The 19,161-nt window shown below is 42.0% G+C and overlaps 1 protein-coding gene across 2 annotated transcripts in view; it reads left to right on the top strand.

Annotated features, from left to right (window-relative positions):
• Nucleotides 1-19,161, top strand: part of LOC126194911 (synaptotagmin 1) — a 1,052,777-nt gene that overhangs the window by 576,112 nt on the left and 457,504 nt on the right. Inside the window, exon 3 of one of the 2 annotated variants that reach the window (XM_049933272.1) lies at nucleotides 2,744-2,781. The exons of the other annotated variant lie outside the window; for it this stretch is intronic. The gene's annotated coding sequence lies outside the window, so the exon portion shown is untranslated. The remainder of the gene's footprint in view (nucleotides 1-2,743; nucleotides 2,782-19,161) is intronic. 2 annotated transcript variants of the gene reach the window in all.

Raw genomic sequence — 19,161 nt, 5'->3', positions numbered from 1 at the left:
CGCTTGATGAAAACCAAACGGCTTATAATGGCAGATTATCTCGCTCAGATGGATAAACATCGATGGCCTGTGAAATCCATGGATTTTATTCCCCGCGGAAGATGATCGTTAGGTAGACCATTCTCTCCTCCCATTACGTCTTTGAGTGGTACAGACATATGGAAATCACTTGGGGCAAGGTCTGGTGAGTATGGAGGATGAGGAAGACACTCAAAATGCAGGTCTGTGATTGTTGCAACTGTTGTACGGGCGGTGTGGAACCTTGCACTGTCATGTTGCAAAAGGACACCTGCTGACAGCAATCCACGTCGCTTTGATTTGATTGCAGGCAGCAGATGATTTTTCGGAGATCTGTGTATGATGCACTGGTGACAGTGGTCCCTCTGGGCATTTAATGCTCCAAAATGACGCAGTTTTCGTCCCAAAAGAGAGTCAGCATAACCTTCCCTGCTGATGGTTCTGTTCGAAACTTCTCTGGTTTTGGTGGTGAGGAATGCCACCATTCCTTGCTCGCTCTCTTCGTTTCCGGTTGGTGGAAGTGAATCCAGGTTTCGTCCCCAGTAACGATTCTTGCAAGGAAGCCATCACCTTCTCTTTTAAAGCGCCGAAGAAGTTCTTCACAAGCATCAACACGTCGTTCTCTCATTTCAGGAGTCAGCTGCCGTGGCACCCATCTTGCAGACACTTTGTGAAACTGAAGCACATCATGCACAATGTGGTGTGCTGACCCATGACAAATCTGTAAACATGCTGCAATGTCATTCAGTGTCACTCGGCAGTTTTCCTTCACTATGGCTTCGACTGCTGCAATGTTCTGTGGAGTCACAACTCGTTGTACCTGAACTGGACGAGGACCATCTTCCACTGAAGTCACGCCATTTGGGAACTTCCTACTCCATTCGTAGACTGGCTGCTGTGAGAAACATGCATCACCCTACTGAACCTTCATTCGTCGATGATTTTCAGTAGGCTTCACACCTTCACTATGCAACAACCGAATAACAGAACGCTGTTCTTCCCTGGTGCAAGTCGCAAGTGGGGCGGCCATCTTTTACTGATACTGCGACGGTATGTGCGCATCTGCACTATGCTGTCACCTACAGGCCATTCTGCACGTTGTTTCTAGCACGCTTACCAACTTACAGGATAACGGCGCGAAATTTCGATTTGTTATTACAAATTTAAGGTTTTCAATTCACTCACCCTCGTAGATGCGTGCGGTCCTCTCGGTCTATTCGCGTAAAGTAAGTAAGAAGCGAACAACGAAAAAACATCGGAATACCTAACGAGAATACTTCCGGGTACAATCGTCACACTGGCAGCATTTCAGCAGGCAACGGCCCCGTCATTGTGAAGGATTTTCTAATATTTATTTACTCATTATTTTTTCATGCCTTGAGAGTAACGCTAATGTTACTTGTCAACATACAGCCGCTATCTGAAGATACACATTAAAAAAAAAAAAAAAATCAGCCACGGAACGTTCCTGACTGGTTCAGCGAATGTCAAGTATGTGAGTACATCACGGTTGCCTGCCTCAAAAGTCATTCAAGTCAGCATGTAAAATAGTGGCCAAGACAATTCAGTAACTAGCACAAAAGTTACTAAATATGTTAAATATGTATCAAAGCAAACTTCATGGGTTCCGGTCAGACGTGTAGCTTTTAGATATTGCAATACTGTGTGTCTGACAGTAAAAACCAAATCCGAAAGTATCTGTGCGACAACAGGCAAAATCAAAGATGATTCTAACGTACTTTCTATTGTTAATTTATAACAAGCAGTGTCAAATGTTGCCGCTTCTCGAAAATTCCTTTAAACTTTTGCTTTCTCCATAAGTAGTGGAGTAAATTGGTTAACAAGTCGCCTTGAAAGAAAGGGTACAGTAAAACGCTACAGTATTCAGTCAATTCACTTACATTTTAATAATCAGTAGACGGTTGAGAAACAGGACAGGAGAAATTAAAAGGAGGCGTTTCTACGAATATCGATAGATTTAGACCGCGTAAAACTTCGTGTCGCCTACAAGAGAGCGCAATAAAGTGGGAACCTCCTCGCCCCAACTCCAGTACGCTGGCATTTGGCTAAACCGAGTGAATTAAAAAAAATTACGTCCATAAAGATCTTGTACAGTGGAAGAGATGGACTTCATTCACAGCAGAGGCTTTTGAATTCTAACAGTTTCTAGAAACTCGAACTACACCTTCGCCACTACCTCGAAACATTGTATTTGTGTTGTCTTACTTATGATTCATATTCATGTTGTTCACAGTGAGTGTAATTCTGCAAGAACGCAGTGTTCATTTTTAATTGACTATCCAGAATTATTTTTAAGTTTTTGTATGCCGTGTGTCGCATTATTGGAGTGGATCATTGTTTTTATGTTCTTCGTTGTTCGCTACAGCACTGGTCGCTTGTCACCCGATTCTGTGGTCTACTACGCGTAATTTATCATTTTTATTTATGACCCTCCTTTCGATTCCATGAAGGCTGATCATCATTAGCATGCCTGCACAGTGTTTCGTGCCTCTAATTTTTAAAACTTGCATATTTTATGAAATGCAGAAACACTATCGTACAAATGTAATAGAAGGGCACTTGCAATAAAAATTCATAAATTTGGGAAACCTTCTCAGGCGTCACTAGATATGGAATCACATCAGAATGATTTTGTAATTGCTGGAGCACATTATCTTACAGGATGAAATTCATTACCTACATGAGCCTATTTTCTGTGTTCCAGATCTGCAGAGTCATTAGAGGAAGATAGATTCACCATCTGTGAGTATAACGCACAATATCTTTCAAATATACATACAGTGGTTTCTACCAATAAAGGAAAATTGCTAAAATAGTATTTAGTATGAAAGATAAGAGTAGTGCAACTACAACAATTGTCTCGAGAGATATAAACACAACGAAGAAACACTTACATTATATAGACTTGTATACGAATTAAATGCTTCAAAATGAAATGAATGGATCAACGGAGATGAAATTGTTGATGATGCTATGACATGAAATGACCTGATCTCATCCAAACCGGTCATTTCCAAAAAATGGCTCTGAGCACTATGGGACTTAACATCTAAGGCCATCAGTCCCCTAGAACTTAGAACTACTTATACGTAACTAACCTAAGGACATGACACACATCCAAGCCGGAGGCAAGATTCCAACCTGCGACTGTAGCGGTCGCGCGATTCCAGACTGAAGCGCCTAGAACCGCTCGGCCACTGCGGCCGGCTCGCTCATTTCCATCCAATGATGTACATGACGAACGTTCACAAACTGAGGCCCATATTTCGTAATAGCTGTTTCCTTTTGGCGGAGAATACTCCCTTTACCTGTTGTACCCTGAATATTCTGACTTACTTTCTGTCTCCACCATGCGTCACTTCGCTTCCGACGTAGCAGACTTCCGTCACTAAGTCACTTTCGTCGCTTCGTCTATTACGTACTCTCCCAACTTTTACGGTGGATTTCTTGCTTATCTCATTTCCGCTGATCCTCGAAACTTTCATCGTGCTATGCTTCACTCGCAGTCCATATTTTGTGATCACTAGACTGCTCATTCCATTAAATAAGTCCTGCAGTGGATCTTGCCGAGGTGGAGTGGCTTACATGCCACAAAGATTCAGCTAGCCGTAACACACGTGCGGACACGTCGAAGGAGTTTCTGTGGAAAGGGCAGACTAACATATGCTGCCTGAGGAGCAACTTTTCGGTAGTTGCAGGTGCAACAGTCTGGCCTTGTTATATTGGTACTGAGAACGGCTGAAGATTAGGGGTAACCCCAGCCATTTTTCTTTCCAGAGGCATGCATCTACTGTGAGGTTCAATGATGATAGCATCATGTTGGGTAAAATATTTCGGAGGTAAAATAGTCCTCCTTTCGGATCTCCAAGTACGTTGCCATCAGAAAAAAAACAAAACTGGCGTCCTAATGACTGCAGTGTGAAATGCTCGACACCTTAATCGGGTAGGTAGATTGGAGAACTTCTAGAGAGAAAAGGATAGGCTGAAGTTAGAGATAGGTTGAAGTTAGATATCGTGGGATTTAGTGAAGTGTAGTGGCAGAAAGAATGGAGTGCAGAGCGAGTAGGGGCGGCCGCAGAGAAATTTCACGACGCCCAATAGGATGACTTGAACCTCTATCTGCTCAGCTGCCTTCTTTCGACTAGCACGTTTACAGAATTAGGGTGACTCATACAGGAAGCTTCAGCCATCATATCTGTTAACTTTCATTCGGTACTTAAACAATGGTTGGAGTCTAATGAAGGGCTCAGTTCCTTTGTATTCATTCCCCGCAACAGATCTGTAGAAGTCACATTCTTATGTCTCTTCGCCATACAATATTCTCTACAAAAGCCGGCCGAAGTGGCCGTGCGGTTAAAGGCGCTGCAGTCTGGAACCGCAAGACCGCTACGGTCGCAGGTTCGAATCCTGCCTCGGGCATGGATGTTTGTGATGTCCTTAGGTTAGTTAGGTTTAACTAGTTCTAAGTTCTAGGGGACTAATAACCTCAGCAGTTGAGTCCCATAGTGCTCAGAGCCATTTGAACCATTTGATCTCTACAAATTCTGCTCTACTTTCTCATCCCTGCTGTTAGGCACCAATCACCCACTTCAAATTATCAACTCCATTTGGTTTTTAATTAAAGCCTCTATTTCCTCAAATATTCTTTCTATTCCGTGTGTCGTGAGCAAGTTAAGCTGAGCAATACTAGATGTCGTTGGTTTCTGTACAACAAGGGGAACATACAAGGTGTATAACTTTGCTTCCGCCATTTGCCGATAGGTGGCAACAACGGTAAGTAGCGGTCGAAAGAAGCAGATCTCAGAAATCAGGCAGTTCGCTTGGACCTCGGTCAACATAACTACATTCAAACATTAGTCGATTTGTGTCTGAATCATAAAGCTGTTCTTGATTGAAAATGTCAATTTACGAGCCTAAATCTCGTCATTTGCGGGACGTGTCACTGTTTCTTCTTTCAGTATGATGAAAACAGCAGCTGAGTCTCATCGAATACTCTCAAGTACGTATGGTAAGGACGCTATTAGTGAAAGAACGTGGCGTGAGTGGTTTCATCGCTTCAAGAACGGTCATTGTAACGTCGTAGACCGGCACAGTGGTTGAAGAGAGAATGTTTTCAATGATGCTGAGTGAAGACTCGCGTCAAACTCAAGAAGAATTGGCACGATTAGTGCGAGTGACACAGCAAGCCGTTTCAAAACGTCTGAAGGCTATGGACTTGGTTCAGAAAGAACGAACTTTGGTCCCGTGTGAGCTGAAACCAAGAGACGTTGAACGGCGTTTGTGTGTTTGTGAACAGTTGGTTCAGAGGCAAAAACGGAAGGGATTTCTGCATCACAATGTGACCGGAGACGAAAAATGGGTTCATTACGATAACCCTAAACGCAAAAAATCATGGGGATATCCCGGCCATGCTTCCACGTCAACGGCCAAACCGAATATTCACAGCTCCAAAATAATGCTCTGCATTTGGTAGGACCAGCTCGGCGTGCTAGTTCTGCAAGGTTCGCAGGAGAGCTTCTGTAAAGTTTGGAAGGTAGGAGACGAGGTACTGGCAGAAGTAAAGCTGTGGGTACCGGGCGTGAGTCGTGCTTCGGTAGCTCAGTTGGTAGAGCACTTGCCCGCGAAAGGCAAAGGTCCCGAGTTCGAGTCTCGGTCGGGCACACAGTTTTAATCTGCCAGGAAGTTTCATATCAGCGCACACTCCGCTGCAGAGTGAAAATCTCATTCTGGAAACATCCCCCAGGCTGTGGCTAAGCCATGTCTCCGCAATATCCTTTCTTTCAGGAGTGCTAGTTCTGCAAGTTTCGCAGGAGAGCTTCTGTAAAGTTTGGAAGGTAGGAGACGAGGTACTGGCAGAAGTAAAGCTGTGAGTACCGGTCGTGAGTCGTGCTTCGGTAGCTCAGTTGGTAGAGCACTTGCCCGCGAAAGGCAAAGGTCCCGAGTTCGAGTCTCGGTCGGGCACACAGTTTTAATCTGCCAGGAAGTTCCATATCAGCGCACACTCCGCTGCAGAGTGAAAATCTCATTCTGGAAACATCCCCCAGGCTGTGGCTAAGCCATGTCTCCGCAATATCCTTTCTTTCAGGAGTGCTAGTTCTGCAAGTTTCGCGGGAGAGCTTCTGTAAAGTTTGGAAGGTAGGAGACGAGGTACTGGCAGAAGTAAAGCTGTGAGTACCGGTCGTGAGTCGTGCTTCGGTAGCTCAGTTGGTAGAGCACTTGCCCGCGAAAGGCAAAGGTCCCGAGTTCGAGTCTCGGTCGGGCACACAGTTTTAATCTGCCAGGAAGTTTCATATCAGCGCACACTCCGCTGCAGAGTGAAAATCTCATTCTGGAAACATCCCCCAGGCTGTGGCTAAGCCATGTCTCCGCAATATCCTTTCTTTCAGGAGTGCTAGTTCTGCAAGTTTCGCAGGAGAGCTTCTGTAAAGTTTGGAAGGTAGGAGACGAGGTACTGGCAGAAGTAAAGCTGTGAGTACCGGTCCTGAGTCGTGCTTCGGTAGCTCAGTTGGTAGAGCACTTGCCCGCGAAAGGCAAAGGTCCCGAGTTCGAGTCTCGGTCGGGCACACAGTTTTAATCTGCCAGGAAGTTTCATATCAGCGCACACTCCGCTGCAGAGTGAAAATCTCATTCTGGAAACATCCCCCAGGCTGTGGCTAAGCCATGTCTCCGCAATATCCTTTCTTTCAGGAGTGCTAGTTCTGCAAGTTTCGCAGGAGAGCTTCTGTAAAGTTTGGAAGGTAGGAGACGAGGTACTGGCAGAAGTAAAGCTGTGAGTACCGGTCCTGAGTCGTGCTTCGGTAGCTCAGTTGGTAGAGCACTTGCCCGCGAAAGGCAAAGGTCCCGAGTTCGAGTCTCGGTCGGGCACACAGTTTTAATCTGCCAGGAAGTTTCATATCAGCGCACACTCCGCTGCAGAGTGAAAATCTCATTCTGGAAACATCCCCCAGGCTGTGGCTAAGCCATGTCTCCGCAATATCCTTTCTTTCAGGAGTGCTAGTTCTGCAAGTTTCGCAGGAGAGCTTCTGTAAAGTTTGGAAGGTAGGAGACGAGGTACTGGCAGAAGTAAAGCTGTGAGTACCGGTCCTGAGTCGTGCTTCGGTAGCTCAGTTGGTAGAGCACTTGCCCGCGAAAGGCAAAGGTCCCGAGTTCGAGTCTCGGTCGGGCACACAGTTTTAATCTGCCAGGAAGTTTCATATCAGCGCACACTCCGCTGCAGAGTGAAAATCTCATTCTGGAAACATCCCCCAGGCTGTGGCTAAGCCATGTCTCCGCAATATCCTTTCTTTCAGGAGTGCTAGTTCTGCAAGTTTCGCAGGAGAGCTTCTGTAAAGTTTGGAAGGTAGGAGACGAGGTACTGGCAGAAGTAAAGCTGTGAGTACCGGTCGTGAGTCGTGCTTCGGTAGCTCAGTTGGTAGAGCACTTGCCCGCGAAAGGCAAAGGTCCCGAGTTCGAGTCTCGGTCGGGCACACAGTTTTAATCTGCCAGGAAGTTTCTTATTGATACAATGTTGGTCAAAAGCTAAAATTTTCTCACAGTCCATAAAGATAGTCCTGATCATTCATCATAATAGTAATTACAGTTTTTTTCACAAAGTCTCATTAGTAAAAGAAATTGCACACAGAAGTAGTGGATTTCCATGCAGTCTTGAAGAAGTAGTGTTGTCCTTCCAATGGAAAGACAGTGCTGACTCTTGACATGCTGACAGGTAATGGGCCACTGCGGAGTCAATCGAAGTTTTGAAGAATATAGTTTGGTAGGTCATCACAGAGCAGACCCACTGTAGTCCTGGTAGAGATTACGGTACTGGTGGGCCACCAGAGGCGCAGACCCACTGCAGTCCTTGTAGAAATAATGGTACTGGTGAGTCAGCAAAGACGCAGACCCACTGTAGTCCTTGTAGAGATTACGGTACTGGTGGGTCATCAAAGATGCAGACCCACTGTAGTCCTTGTAGAGATTACGGTCTATGTAAGTAGGCTGTTTAGGATTTTTATTGGTAACGCCACCTCTGTATGAAAATCACTGCCTGTGCTGTGTGCAGTCTGTGGCTGCTTTGCATTGTTGTAATACTCGCCATTGTAGTGTTAGGCAGCTGGCTGTGAACAGCGCGTAGCGTTGCGCAGTTGGAGGTGAGCCGCCAGCAGTGGTGGATGTGGGGAGATAGATGGCGGAGTTTGGAAATTTGTAAGATATACAATGATCTGTTATGTATATTATGAGTTTTCAACATTATTAAGGTAAATACATTGTTTGTTCTCTATTAAAATCTTTCATTTGCTAACTATGCCTATCAGTAGTTAGTGCCTTCAGTAGTTTGAATCTTTTATTTAGCTGGCAGTAGTGGCGCTCGCTGTATTGCAGTAGTTCGAGTAACGAAGATTTTTGTGAGGTAAGTGATTTGTGGAAGGTATAGGTTAATGTTAGTCAGGGCCATTCTTTTGTAGGGAATTCTGAAAGTCAGATTGCGTTGCGCTAAAAAAATATTGTGTGTCAGTTTAAGCACAGTCGTGTATAATTGTTAAAATGGGACGTTTCATATGTCGACCCTTAGCCGAGGATACCTCAATGGAATCTTCTGATTTTTTCTTGTAGTTTGTGTAATTAGTGTAGCTTTTGTTTATTGCTAGCGCGTAATTATAGAGAGAATTTCCTTTGTAGTTGTAGTTTTTCATTGTTGTACAGTAAAACAGTTGTGGCATGCATGTAGATTTGCAGCAAGTATTTCGCAGCTGCGCTTACAATTAACTAGATATTATTTTCAGTGCTATGTTAATGTGTTCCCCTATTTTTGCTCTTCAAATTGTGTTTTTCTGTGTTTTCGTGTGAAATATTGTGACAATAATGGCGTGTGAAAAACGTAACACTAGGCTCCAAAGTAAATTGAGAAATGACAGCGAAGACGAAAGCAGTGTGTTAGCGCCACCGTGTAATGAATTAACTAATATTCAAAGTAGTAATTTGGTAATTGTGCATAGGGAAATGGAGCGGGTGGCAAATAATGGTGAAGACAGTGAAACAGGTAGTGAACAAGGAAGCATTATCGATCGATCGGTCGGCAACAGCTCGCCTCAGGAATCCGAAATGACAGAACACAACATTGCAAATACTGTAGATTCAGGTTTTGGGTCCTCACCGTTCTCTCAAATAAGTCAAGACACATTTTCTGCTCGTCAAAATGTAAATGTTGCCGGTGCAAATGCAGTGCTGAAAAGCATAGAGGAACCGATTCCAGACACTAACACATTATTATTACAATTAATGCAGCAAATTAAACAAAATCAGAGACAAACACAGCAACAGTTAGACACAATGGAACAAAATCTTCAAAAGTTAGACACAATGGAACAAAATCAGAGACAAACACAGCAAAAGCTTCAAAAGTTAGACACAATGGAACAAAATCAGAGACAAACACAGCAGCAGCTTCAAAAGTTAGACTCATTGGAACAAACTCTTGAACAAACACGTGAAGATTTAACTACTGAGTTACATAACATTGAATCGAAATGTCAAAAAGTCTGTAATGACGTAAAAACACAAATTTGTGAGCATTTCCAACCTATTTTTTCGCGGCATGAAAATGCATTACAGAATCACGAAGCAGCCATAAAAGAACTGCAAATTATTGTTCATGAAAATCATAAGACCTTGCAAGCCAAAATTGACTCAGTTGCATCTACCGATTCGGTTACGCAACTTGCAAAAACTCAGGAAAATTTAAAGGACACAGTAGATACTCTGAAACTTGGTTCAGAAAAACACACTGAGGAAATAAGTACACTATCGGAGAAAGTAGCCGAACTTTCGGATCAGTTCACTAACTTATCTACAAAGGTAGATGATGATCTGAATGACACAAGACCTGTAGCCATCACTGACACAGAAGAGTATGAACAAATTAAGAAATTCAAACAAAATCAGAATCAAATTAATACGCAACACAAAAGAGAAATCCGGGAAGTACAAGATCAGTTGGCACAAGTAATACAAAAATTACAAATTTCAGAGGACACTCGCGCTTCAACACGGGAAGAGGGACATAGAAATACGGAACAGCCACAAAATAATAACACAGCGCATTTCGGAAATTATGAAAGAAATTGGCAAGGTGCACCGAATTTTGAAATGGAACCGCCGAAACGACGTAACAATGACCGATATGCGACTCGCCGACATGATGACTTTGACTATAAGCTGTTCATTACTACACGTAAATTCAAAACATTTAAGAATTCTGGCAACGACATTCATCCACAAGCGTGGCTCCATCAATTCTCTCATTGTTTTCCTCCCAACTGGTCATTGGAGCACAGGTTAGAATTTATGTGTGGCCACTTAGAGAATGAACCAGCTGTAAGAATGCGGTCGGTCATTCACGATTGTCACAGTGAAGGAGAATTTTATCATGCCTTCCTCTCAGCGTATTGGTCTCAAGCTACACAACACCGAGTAAAACATAGCATCATGATGATGAAACACTTTGAACAATCTGAATTTTCCAGTCTTGTCAAATATTTTGAAGATATGTTGCATAAGAATCAGTATCTTTCAAACCCATACAGCCCCTCAGAACTCATCCGCATTTGCTTAATCAAATTGCCTGAACATTTACGACATATTATTTTATCAGGACGTTGCAAAGACGACATTGAAGCTTTTCAGGGACTCTTACAAGAATTAGAAATTGACACAGACAGTCGCGGGATGCGAAAACAGGAAAACAGTCACTACAGGTCACATCCGTCACAATTCCGTGACGACAGAAATAATAACTGGACACGACAAGGCTATTCTTACAACGCAAATCGTGACCAAAACAGACACCACCCGTATGGCAGAGTAATAGTTACAGAGAAAGATCGCATTTCCGTAGTAATGAATATGACAGAGACAATCATAGAAACAGACAATATGGTAACCAGAACTATTATTATCACGGGAGACAGAATAATTTCAGACGCAACAGTTCAGCGCACAGTTACGATTCAGGGAGAAATTCTCCAGTACGTGACCGACAAGAAAGAAACTGTGGAATCTACCGACATGACGACAGACGATATAATCATAACGACAGACCTGAATTTTATCAGAACTGGCGGGATTCTAACAGAGCTGGGCCCTCTCGGCAAGGCGAATTTGTAGAAGTTAGGTCTCCTAATTCCAATAACAACGCGCGCCGGCTGGCTCAGAGAAAAATAACATAGAAGCTAACCTTGAGAAAAATTCCAGCATTCTTTACCGACGTATACCACATGGCAATTGCGTTGAAGTTGAAACTCTGCGTACTAGGAAGAGTAAAGGTTTACACCACATTTCACATGTAAAACCGTTTATTGAATGATAATCTGCTGTTTAACTTAGTCTTTGCCATAAAACTTTTCACTTCACATTTCTAGTATGCTTTGTTACACTGAGAAACTGTTAACATGCAACAATGTTTGAAGTTAAATATCCAGTCTAGAACCTAGGGAACATTTTTAAACAGAAATTACGATTGCATTGTTATAGTGAACAGACGACACAGTGTTGTATTTGTACATTCTTGCTTGTTAGTTGCACGATTACGTAACGACTATCAGGCTTACATACTTAGGACACATACTGGTACTGCTAATGAGATTCTAATGCAACATTTTGGTTTACTTGAAAATACATTCTGGATTTAAAGTAGTTTCAGTGAGATACCAGATGACATAGTGGTTAGTTTATGTGACAGCTACACGATTTTATCACGACGCTACTAATGAGTGACAATTTACAATGTTGCTTTTGCGGTGTATCTGTTTTATATCTGTACAGTTTTTCTGAATTCTTCTGGAAAGTAAACCATGTTTTAGTAGCAACTTTTGTAGTATAGCAGCAATGAGACAGCCTTTTTCATGGCACAACAATACGTTACTATACAGTACTTTCTTCATCAGGCCAATAAGCATAATAACTACGATATCTATACGCAAAGCATTTCACTTTTGTTTATCATGAGGTAAGTACATTGACTTCTGCTGAACTTAGCTTTTGGATGACGATAACTACGAGCCCGCATCTCGTGGTCGTGTGGTAGCATTCTCGCTTCCCACGCCCGGGTTCCCGGGTTCGATTCCCGGCGGGGTCAGGGATTTTCTCTGCCTCGTGATGGCTGGGTATTGTGTGCTGTCCTTAGGTTAGTTAGGTTTAAGTAGTTCTAAGTTCTAGGGGACTGATGACCATAGATGTTAAGTCCCATAGTGCTCAGAGCCATTTGAACCATTTGATAACTACGAGACTTCCACAGAGATTATCTTACAGCATGACGCACAGTTTAGAGCTACAGTACACGTATTTGAGTGATTAATCTTATGCTTAAAACATTTATTTTTAAAGATTTTTGAATTACAAAGAAAGTTTTCCGTGATACATTTCATTCCATTGCTGTAATCTGTAACACCTGAGGGTATAATTACATTAATCCTCAGGTGGGTACACGCTTACTTTGAGTACCATATGTTTGGCAAGCACAAGGAGCCCTAGCTAATATGGTATTTGCTTATACAACTTGACGCATCGGTACCATATTTCTCTAACACATAAATTACACAGCTACCTGATCATTTAACAGAGAAAGAAACATTTATTTTACTACGTCAGTGACAGATGTTTACGTAATTACACAGTTGGATAACTTCACACTTACAAAATTGTATGTTGTTTGTACTTTGTGAACTGTTCATATTTTTTTGGAACCATTGTGATACTATGAGAGCTTTGAATGATATATTTGGTATGGGATCACGATTTTTAAAGTACGTTTGAGGCAGATGACACTTTTGACATGAGCAGAGAATTTTTTTTAGGTTTTGAAATTATTGGAGGAAGCTACGACGTTTTTGAGAGTTGACTGAGGTGTTATGATATTATTACGATGACTATGTGTATTATGCTGTTGCGGTATGTTTATGATCAATAAGCTGATGCTATATGAGTTATTTGAGTATGCTACGTATCTGTTATCATAAAATATTGAAGAAGTGTCGACGAATAAGGTAAGGAATAATGAGTAGTGGTTAGGGACTCACTCTGGTTTGTGAAACAGGTTGTTGGAAAAAAAGAATCGTACTTTAAGAGTTATAAAATGTATGTAAATGCGCGAATGTATTACAATGCCGACGAAAATTTTTTGGACACTGTTATATTTATAGGATTTTGTTTCTACACATTTGTAACGCAAATTCTCGACCTTTGAAATTTTTATATGAGACTGTCACTGTAGCGGAAACTGCTGTCGTAAATATTTCGGTAAGAAAGCTAAGGGACCTTGATGTAATGCGTTGTGGCGCCCAGCTGGGCCAGGCGCCTGGAGAAAAAGCCATTAGGTGGAGAAAAAAAAGAGGCCATTAACCTCGCTTCTGACATTCCTTTGTAGAAAGCACCGCAAATACGACACGCTCATTACTTGGAAAGATACTTACACTTACACACTTGATTATTGACTACTGTCTTTCTAGATGAGATATTTTTTTTACAACTTATGAAATGTCACATGACTATTGAATGATATTTTTATGCTTTGCTTTTCATAGTTGCTTATTTCATTTGATATCTAGTTTCTAGCTGTACTGCAGCATTGGTTAAAATAAAATTTTATAGATGTACTAATATAAATATTTTCTGTCTACAGATCGGGTAAATAATAATTTTTTTCAAAAAAAAATGAGGGAGCACAAAAAGACATTTCCCTTCACAGGAATTGCATAAATAATTTCTTTACGATTTGGTAACTTATCTGCTAGTGTAAGTTCTCGTGATGCATCACTCTAGTGTTAAGATGTGACATAAGTATTAGACATGGCCATTTCTAGTGTAATATTTTTTCTGCTTGAGCTATGTCATGTTTAGATATAAGCTGCTGTTTGCCAGGCATAGTGCTACTGAATTTTAATTTGTATTACTCTGCTAAGCCAGATTTATTTTTCTTGTTTGCTGCGCATTGCCTCATATTAGTTGTAATGTTGAATTGCTTGGTAATTTAGATTTACTGTAGCTTGCTTTGCAAATTTCCATTTTTTTATTGCTGTTTGTGTTAATTGTTCTGTGCTGCTGCATTGCCTCGTCCCTTAGTTTAGCATCTGAGCTCAGTAGATTTAAGTTAGCTTAAGAGTGGGTAGACTATAGAAGAGAATGAGTTGCGATGAATTGGAAGAAATGCATTGAGAAGTTATACGAAAAACGTAAAGAAAGGAGGTACAGGTAGGATTTTCTTGAAAATAAATAATGAGGTAAGAAATATGTGAACATATAAATACAGAAAGCATGCTTGGATAGGATTTTTTTGGTGGAAACAAATGTTGAAATAAGATTGCGTTGCGCTAAAAAAATATTGTGTGTCAGTTTAAGCACAGTCGTGTATAATTGTTAAAAGGGGACGTTTCACACCCCATATTGCTAGACGCGAGATAGAACTCTTGCGCGCGTCGTTTGGTGATGATCGTGTGCTCAGCCGCCACTTTCGTCATGCTTGGCCTCCCAGGTCCCCAGACCTCAGTCCGTGCGATTATTGGCTTTGGGGTTACCTGAAGTCGCAAGTATATTGTGATCGACCGACATCTCTAGGGATGCTGAAAGACAACATAAGACGCCAATGCCTCACCATAACTCCGGACATGCTTTACAGTGCTGTTCACAACATTATTCCTCGACTAAAGCTATTGTTGAGGAATGATGGTGGACATACGGAGCATTTCCTGTAAAGAACATCATCTTTGCTTTGTCTTACTTTGTTATGCTAATTATTGCTATTCTGATCAGATGAAGGACCACCTGTCGGACATTTTTTGAACTTTTGTGTTTTTTTGGTTATAATAAAACCCCATGTCATTCAAATCATGTGTGTCAATTTGTACCTCTCTATCCACTTTCTTCCGTGAATTATTCGTTTTTCAAATTTATACTGACTTTTTGATCACCCGGTACTACCTCCAAGCAAAGAAGTTTCCCTGAGTTATCACTGGGTCCTTTGCCCATTTTTGATGGTTTTTAGCGATGAGAATAATTCGTATACGGATTCATCCGCCACGAAGTTCATGACTTATTGAAAAACCTAGCGGTGTGTTTTATGCAAACCGCTTGCCGCGCCCCGGTTCCCGGGTTCGATTCCCGGCGGGGTCAGGGATTTTCTCTGCCTCGTGATGACTGGGTGTTGTGTGATGTCCTTAGGTTAGTTAGGTTTAAGTAGTTCTAAGTTCTAGGGGACTGATGACCATAGATGTTAAGTCCCAAAGTGCTCAGAGCCATTTGAACCATTTTTTTATCCAAACTGGCTTTTTACGATTAGTGGTCAAAGACTGACATGTGACTAGAAAACATGCCGATGCTGCCTATCAAATGTACATGTATTCGTGATGCTAATTGTCATTCAACTCGTTTATGGAATATAGCATATGGGAGGCAGAGTCTACGGAACACACAGTCTATGGAGCTCGCACACGATGAACAGGATGTGAGGATTCAAAAGAGAATATTTCTATTTGTACCGATGGAGCAGAGTCCCTATGACTGCCTTTGTCGTTACTTGTCGTTCGGATACCTAGACTATACAGACGTTTTCGTAGTCGCCTTCATTTTATCTTGACATGCTAATGATATATTTTAGTTGTATGATTTTTACTTATCATACACGTGCTTATATTGATAATACTGATGTTTTCTATCACTGTAATCGCTGCAGTTGGAGTGGGAGTGGGCGGGAGGGGCTCCATCACATCTAAAACTGTTAACAGAGAAGGAGCTCATACCACGCCCGCATTAGGAGGCAGTGATCCTACACTCGAAATTACTGAATAGAAATCAGTGGAACAGACTAGTCATACTTCCTTAGGGAACAGTGACCTGCTTGTAAATATTCTTTAGAATATATTTCACCCTACAGTCACAGTAATGATGAAATTACCAGTTTAGCCTTAAACCGACGAAAAATAAGAATTTTTTTTCATCCGTCTTCTGACTGGTTTGAAGCAGCCCGCCACGAATTCCTCTCCTGAGCTAATCTCTTCATTTCAGAGTAGCACTTGCAACCTACGTCCTCAATTATTTGCTGGATGAATTCGAAGCTCTTTCTTCCTCTACAGTTTTTGCCCTCTACAGCTCCCTCTAGTACCATGGAAGTCACTCCCTCAGCTCTTCACAGATGTCGTATCATCCTGTACCTTCATCTTCTCATTGTTTTCCACATATTGCTTTCCTCTCCGATTCTGCGCAAAACCTCCTCATTCCTTACCGTATCAGTCCACCTAATTTTCAACATTCGTCTGTAGCACCACATCTCCAATACTTCGATTCTCTTTTCTTCGGGTTTTCCCACACTCCATGTTTCACTACCATACAATGCTGTACTCCAAACATAGATTCTCAGAAATTTCTTCCTCCAATTAGGCCGATATTTGATATTAGCAGATTTCTCTTGGCCAGGATACCCTTTTTGCCAATGCTAGTCTGCTTTTGTAGTCCTCCTTGCTCCGTCCGTCATTAGTTATCTTACTGCCTAGGTTGCACAATTCCTTAACTTCATCTGCTTCGTGACATCAATCCTGATATTAAGTTTTTCGCTGTTCTCATTTCTACTACTTCTCATTACCTTCGTATTTCTTCGTTTTACTCTCAATCCATACTCTGTACCCATTAGAGTGTTCATTCCGTTCAGCACATCATGTAATTCTTCTTCACTTTCACTCAGGATAGCAATATCATCAGTGAACCGTATCATTGATATCCTTTCACCTTGAATTTTAATTTCACTCCTGAACCTTTCTTTTATTTCCATCATTGCTTCCCCGATGTACAGATTGAACAGTAGGGGCAAAAGGCTACACCTTTTCAATACGAACACTTCGTTCTTGATCGTCCACTCTTATTATTCCCTCTTGGCTGTTGTACGTATTGTATATGACCCGTCTCTCCCTATAGCTTACCCCTACTTTTTTCAGAATCTCGAACAGCTTGTACCATTTTATATTGTCGAACGCTTTTTCCAGGTCGACAAATCCTATGAAAGTGTCTTGATTTTTCTTTAGCCTTGCTTCCATTATTAGCCGTAACGTCAGAATTGCCTCTCTCGTCCCTTTACTTTTCCTAAAGCCAAACTGATCGTCACCTAGCGCATTCTCAATTTTCTTTTCCATTTTTCTGTATATTATTCTCGCACTTGTCACCTCTTGCCGTCTTCGGAATTGTGTGGATGATGCTTTTCCGAAAGTCAGATGGTATGTCGCCAGACTCATATATTCTACACACCAACGTGAATAGTCGTTTTGTTGCCACTTCCCCCAATGATTTTAGAAATTCTGATGCAATGTTATCTATCCCTTCTGCCTTATTTGACCGTAGGTCCTCCAAAGCTCTTCTAAATTCCGATTCTAATACTGGATCCCCTCTCTCTTCTAAATCGACTCCTGTTTCTTCTTCTATCACATCAGACAAATCTTCACCCTCATAGAGGCTTTCAATGTATTCTTTCCACCTATCTGCTCTCTCCTCTGCATTTGCTTTTAATGTCACCAAAGGTTGTTTTGACTTCCCTGTATGCTGAGTCTGTCCTTCCGACAATCGTATCTTTTTCGATGTCTTCACATTTTTCCTGCAGCTATTTCCTCTTAGCTTCCCTGCACTTCCTATTTATTTCATTCCTCAGCGACTTGTATTGCTGTATTACTGATTTTCCCGGAACATGTTTGTACTTCTTCCTTTCATCAATCAACTGAAGTATTTCTTCTGTTATCCATGGTTTCTTCGCAGCTACCTTCTTTGTACCTATGTTTTCCTTCCCAACTTCTGTGATGGCCCTTTTTAGAGACGTCCATTCCTCTTCAACTGTACTGCCTACTGCGCTATTCCTTATTGCTGTATCTATAGCGTTAGAGAACTTCAAACGTATCTCGTCATTCCTTATTACTTCCGTATCCCACTTCTTTGCGTATTGATTCTTCCTGACTAATGTCTTGAACTTCAGCCTACTCTTCATCACTACTATATTGTGATCTGAGTCTATATCTGTTCCTGGGTACGCCTTACAATCCAGTATCTGATTTCGGAATCTCTGTCTGACCATGATGTAATCTAATTGAAATCTTCCCGTATCTCCCGGCCTTTTCCAAGTATACCTCCTCCTCTTGTGATTCTTGAACAGGGTATTCGCTATTACTAGCTGAAACTTGTTACAGAACTCAATTAGTCTTTCTCCTCTTTCATTCCTTGTCCAAAGCCCATATTCTCCTGTGACCTTTTCTTCTACTCCTTCCCCTACAACTGCATTCCAGTCGCCCATGACTATTAGATTTTCGTCCCCCTTTACATACTGCATTACCCTTTCAATATCCTCATACACTTTCTCTATCTGTTCATCTTCAGCTTGCGACGTCGGCATGTATAGCTGAACTATCGTTGTCGATGTTGGTCTGCTGTCGATTCTGATTAGAACAACCCGGTCACTGAACTGTTCACAGTAACACACCCTCTGCCCTACCTTCGTATTCATAACGAATCGTACACCTGTTACACCATTTTCTGCTGCTGTTGATATTACCCGATACTCATCTGACCAGAAATCCTTGTCTTCCTTCCACTTCACTTCACTGACCCCTAACATCAGCGCTTACCAACTGAAATTGGGGCTCATCGGTCCAGCCCACAGTTTTCCAGTCATCTAGGGTCCAACTGTTATGGTCACGGACTCAGGTGTGGCCTTGCAGGTTATGTCGCGCTGTTAGCAAGGCACTCGTTTCAATCCTCTGCTGCCATAGCCCATTAACGCCACATTTCCCCGCACTGTGCTGACGTACGTTCGACATTGATTCCTCCTATTGCTTCACACGCTGTTGCTTGACTAATCTGCGGAAACGCCGCTGCTCTCGGTCGTTAAGTGAAGGACACCTGCCATTACGTTGTAGGATTCTCGACACTCTCTTGACGTTGTGGATCTCGGAATATTAAATTCCCTAACGGTTTCCGGAATGGAATGTCTCATGAGTCTAGCTTACGCTGTCTTCTTACGCTATACCTTCCTGTGACTACCGCTGCCAGCAATGATGTACAGTGGCTACATTCGTGCCAAGTCTTCCTGCAGTATCACGAAAGGAACATCCAGCTTCTCGTAGA

This window comes from Schistocerca nitens, chromosome 7, assembly GCF_023898315.1.
Source record: "Schistocerca nitens isolate TAMUIC-IGC-003100 chromosome 7, iqSchNite1.1, whole genome shotgun sequence".
Classification (NCBI taxonomy): domain Eukaryota; kingdom Metazoa; phylum Arthropoda; class Insecta; order Orthoptera; family Acrididae; genus Schistocerca; species Schistocerca nitens.
Note: the sequence above shows the minus strand (reverse complement) of the source record. Positions and strands in the feature narration are given on the sequence as shown.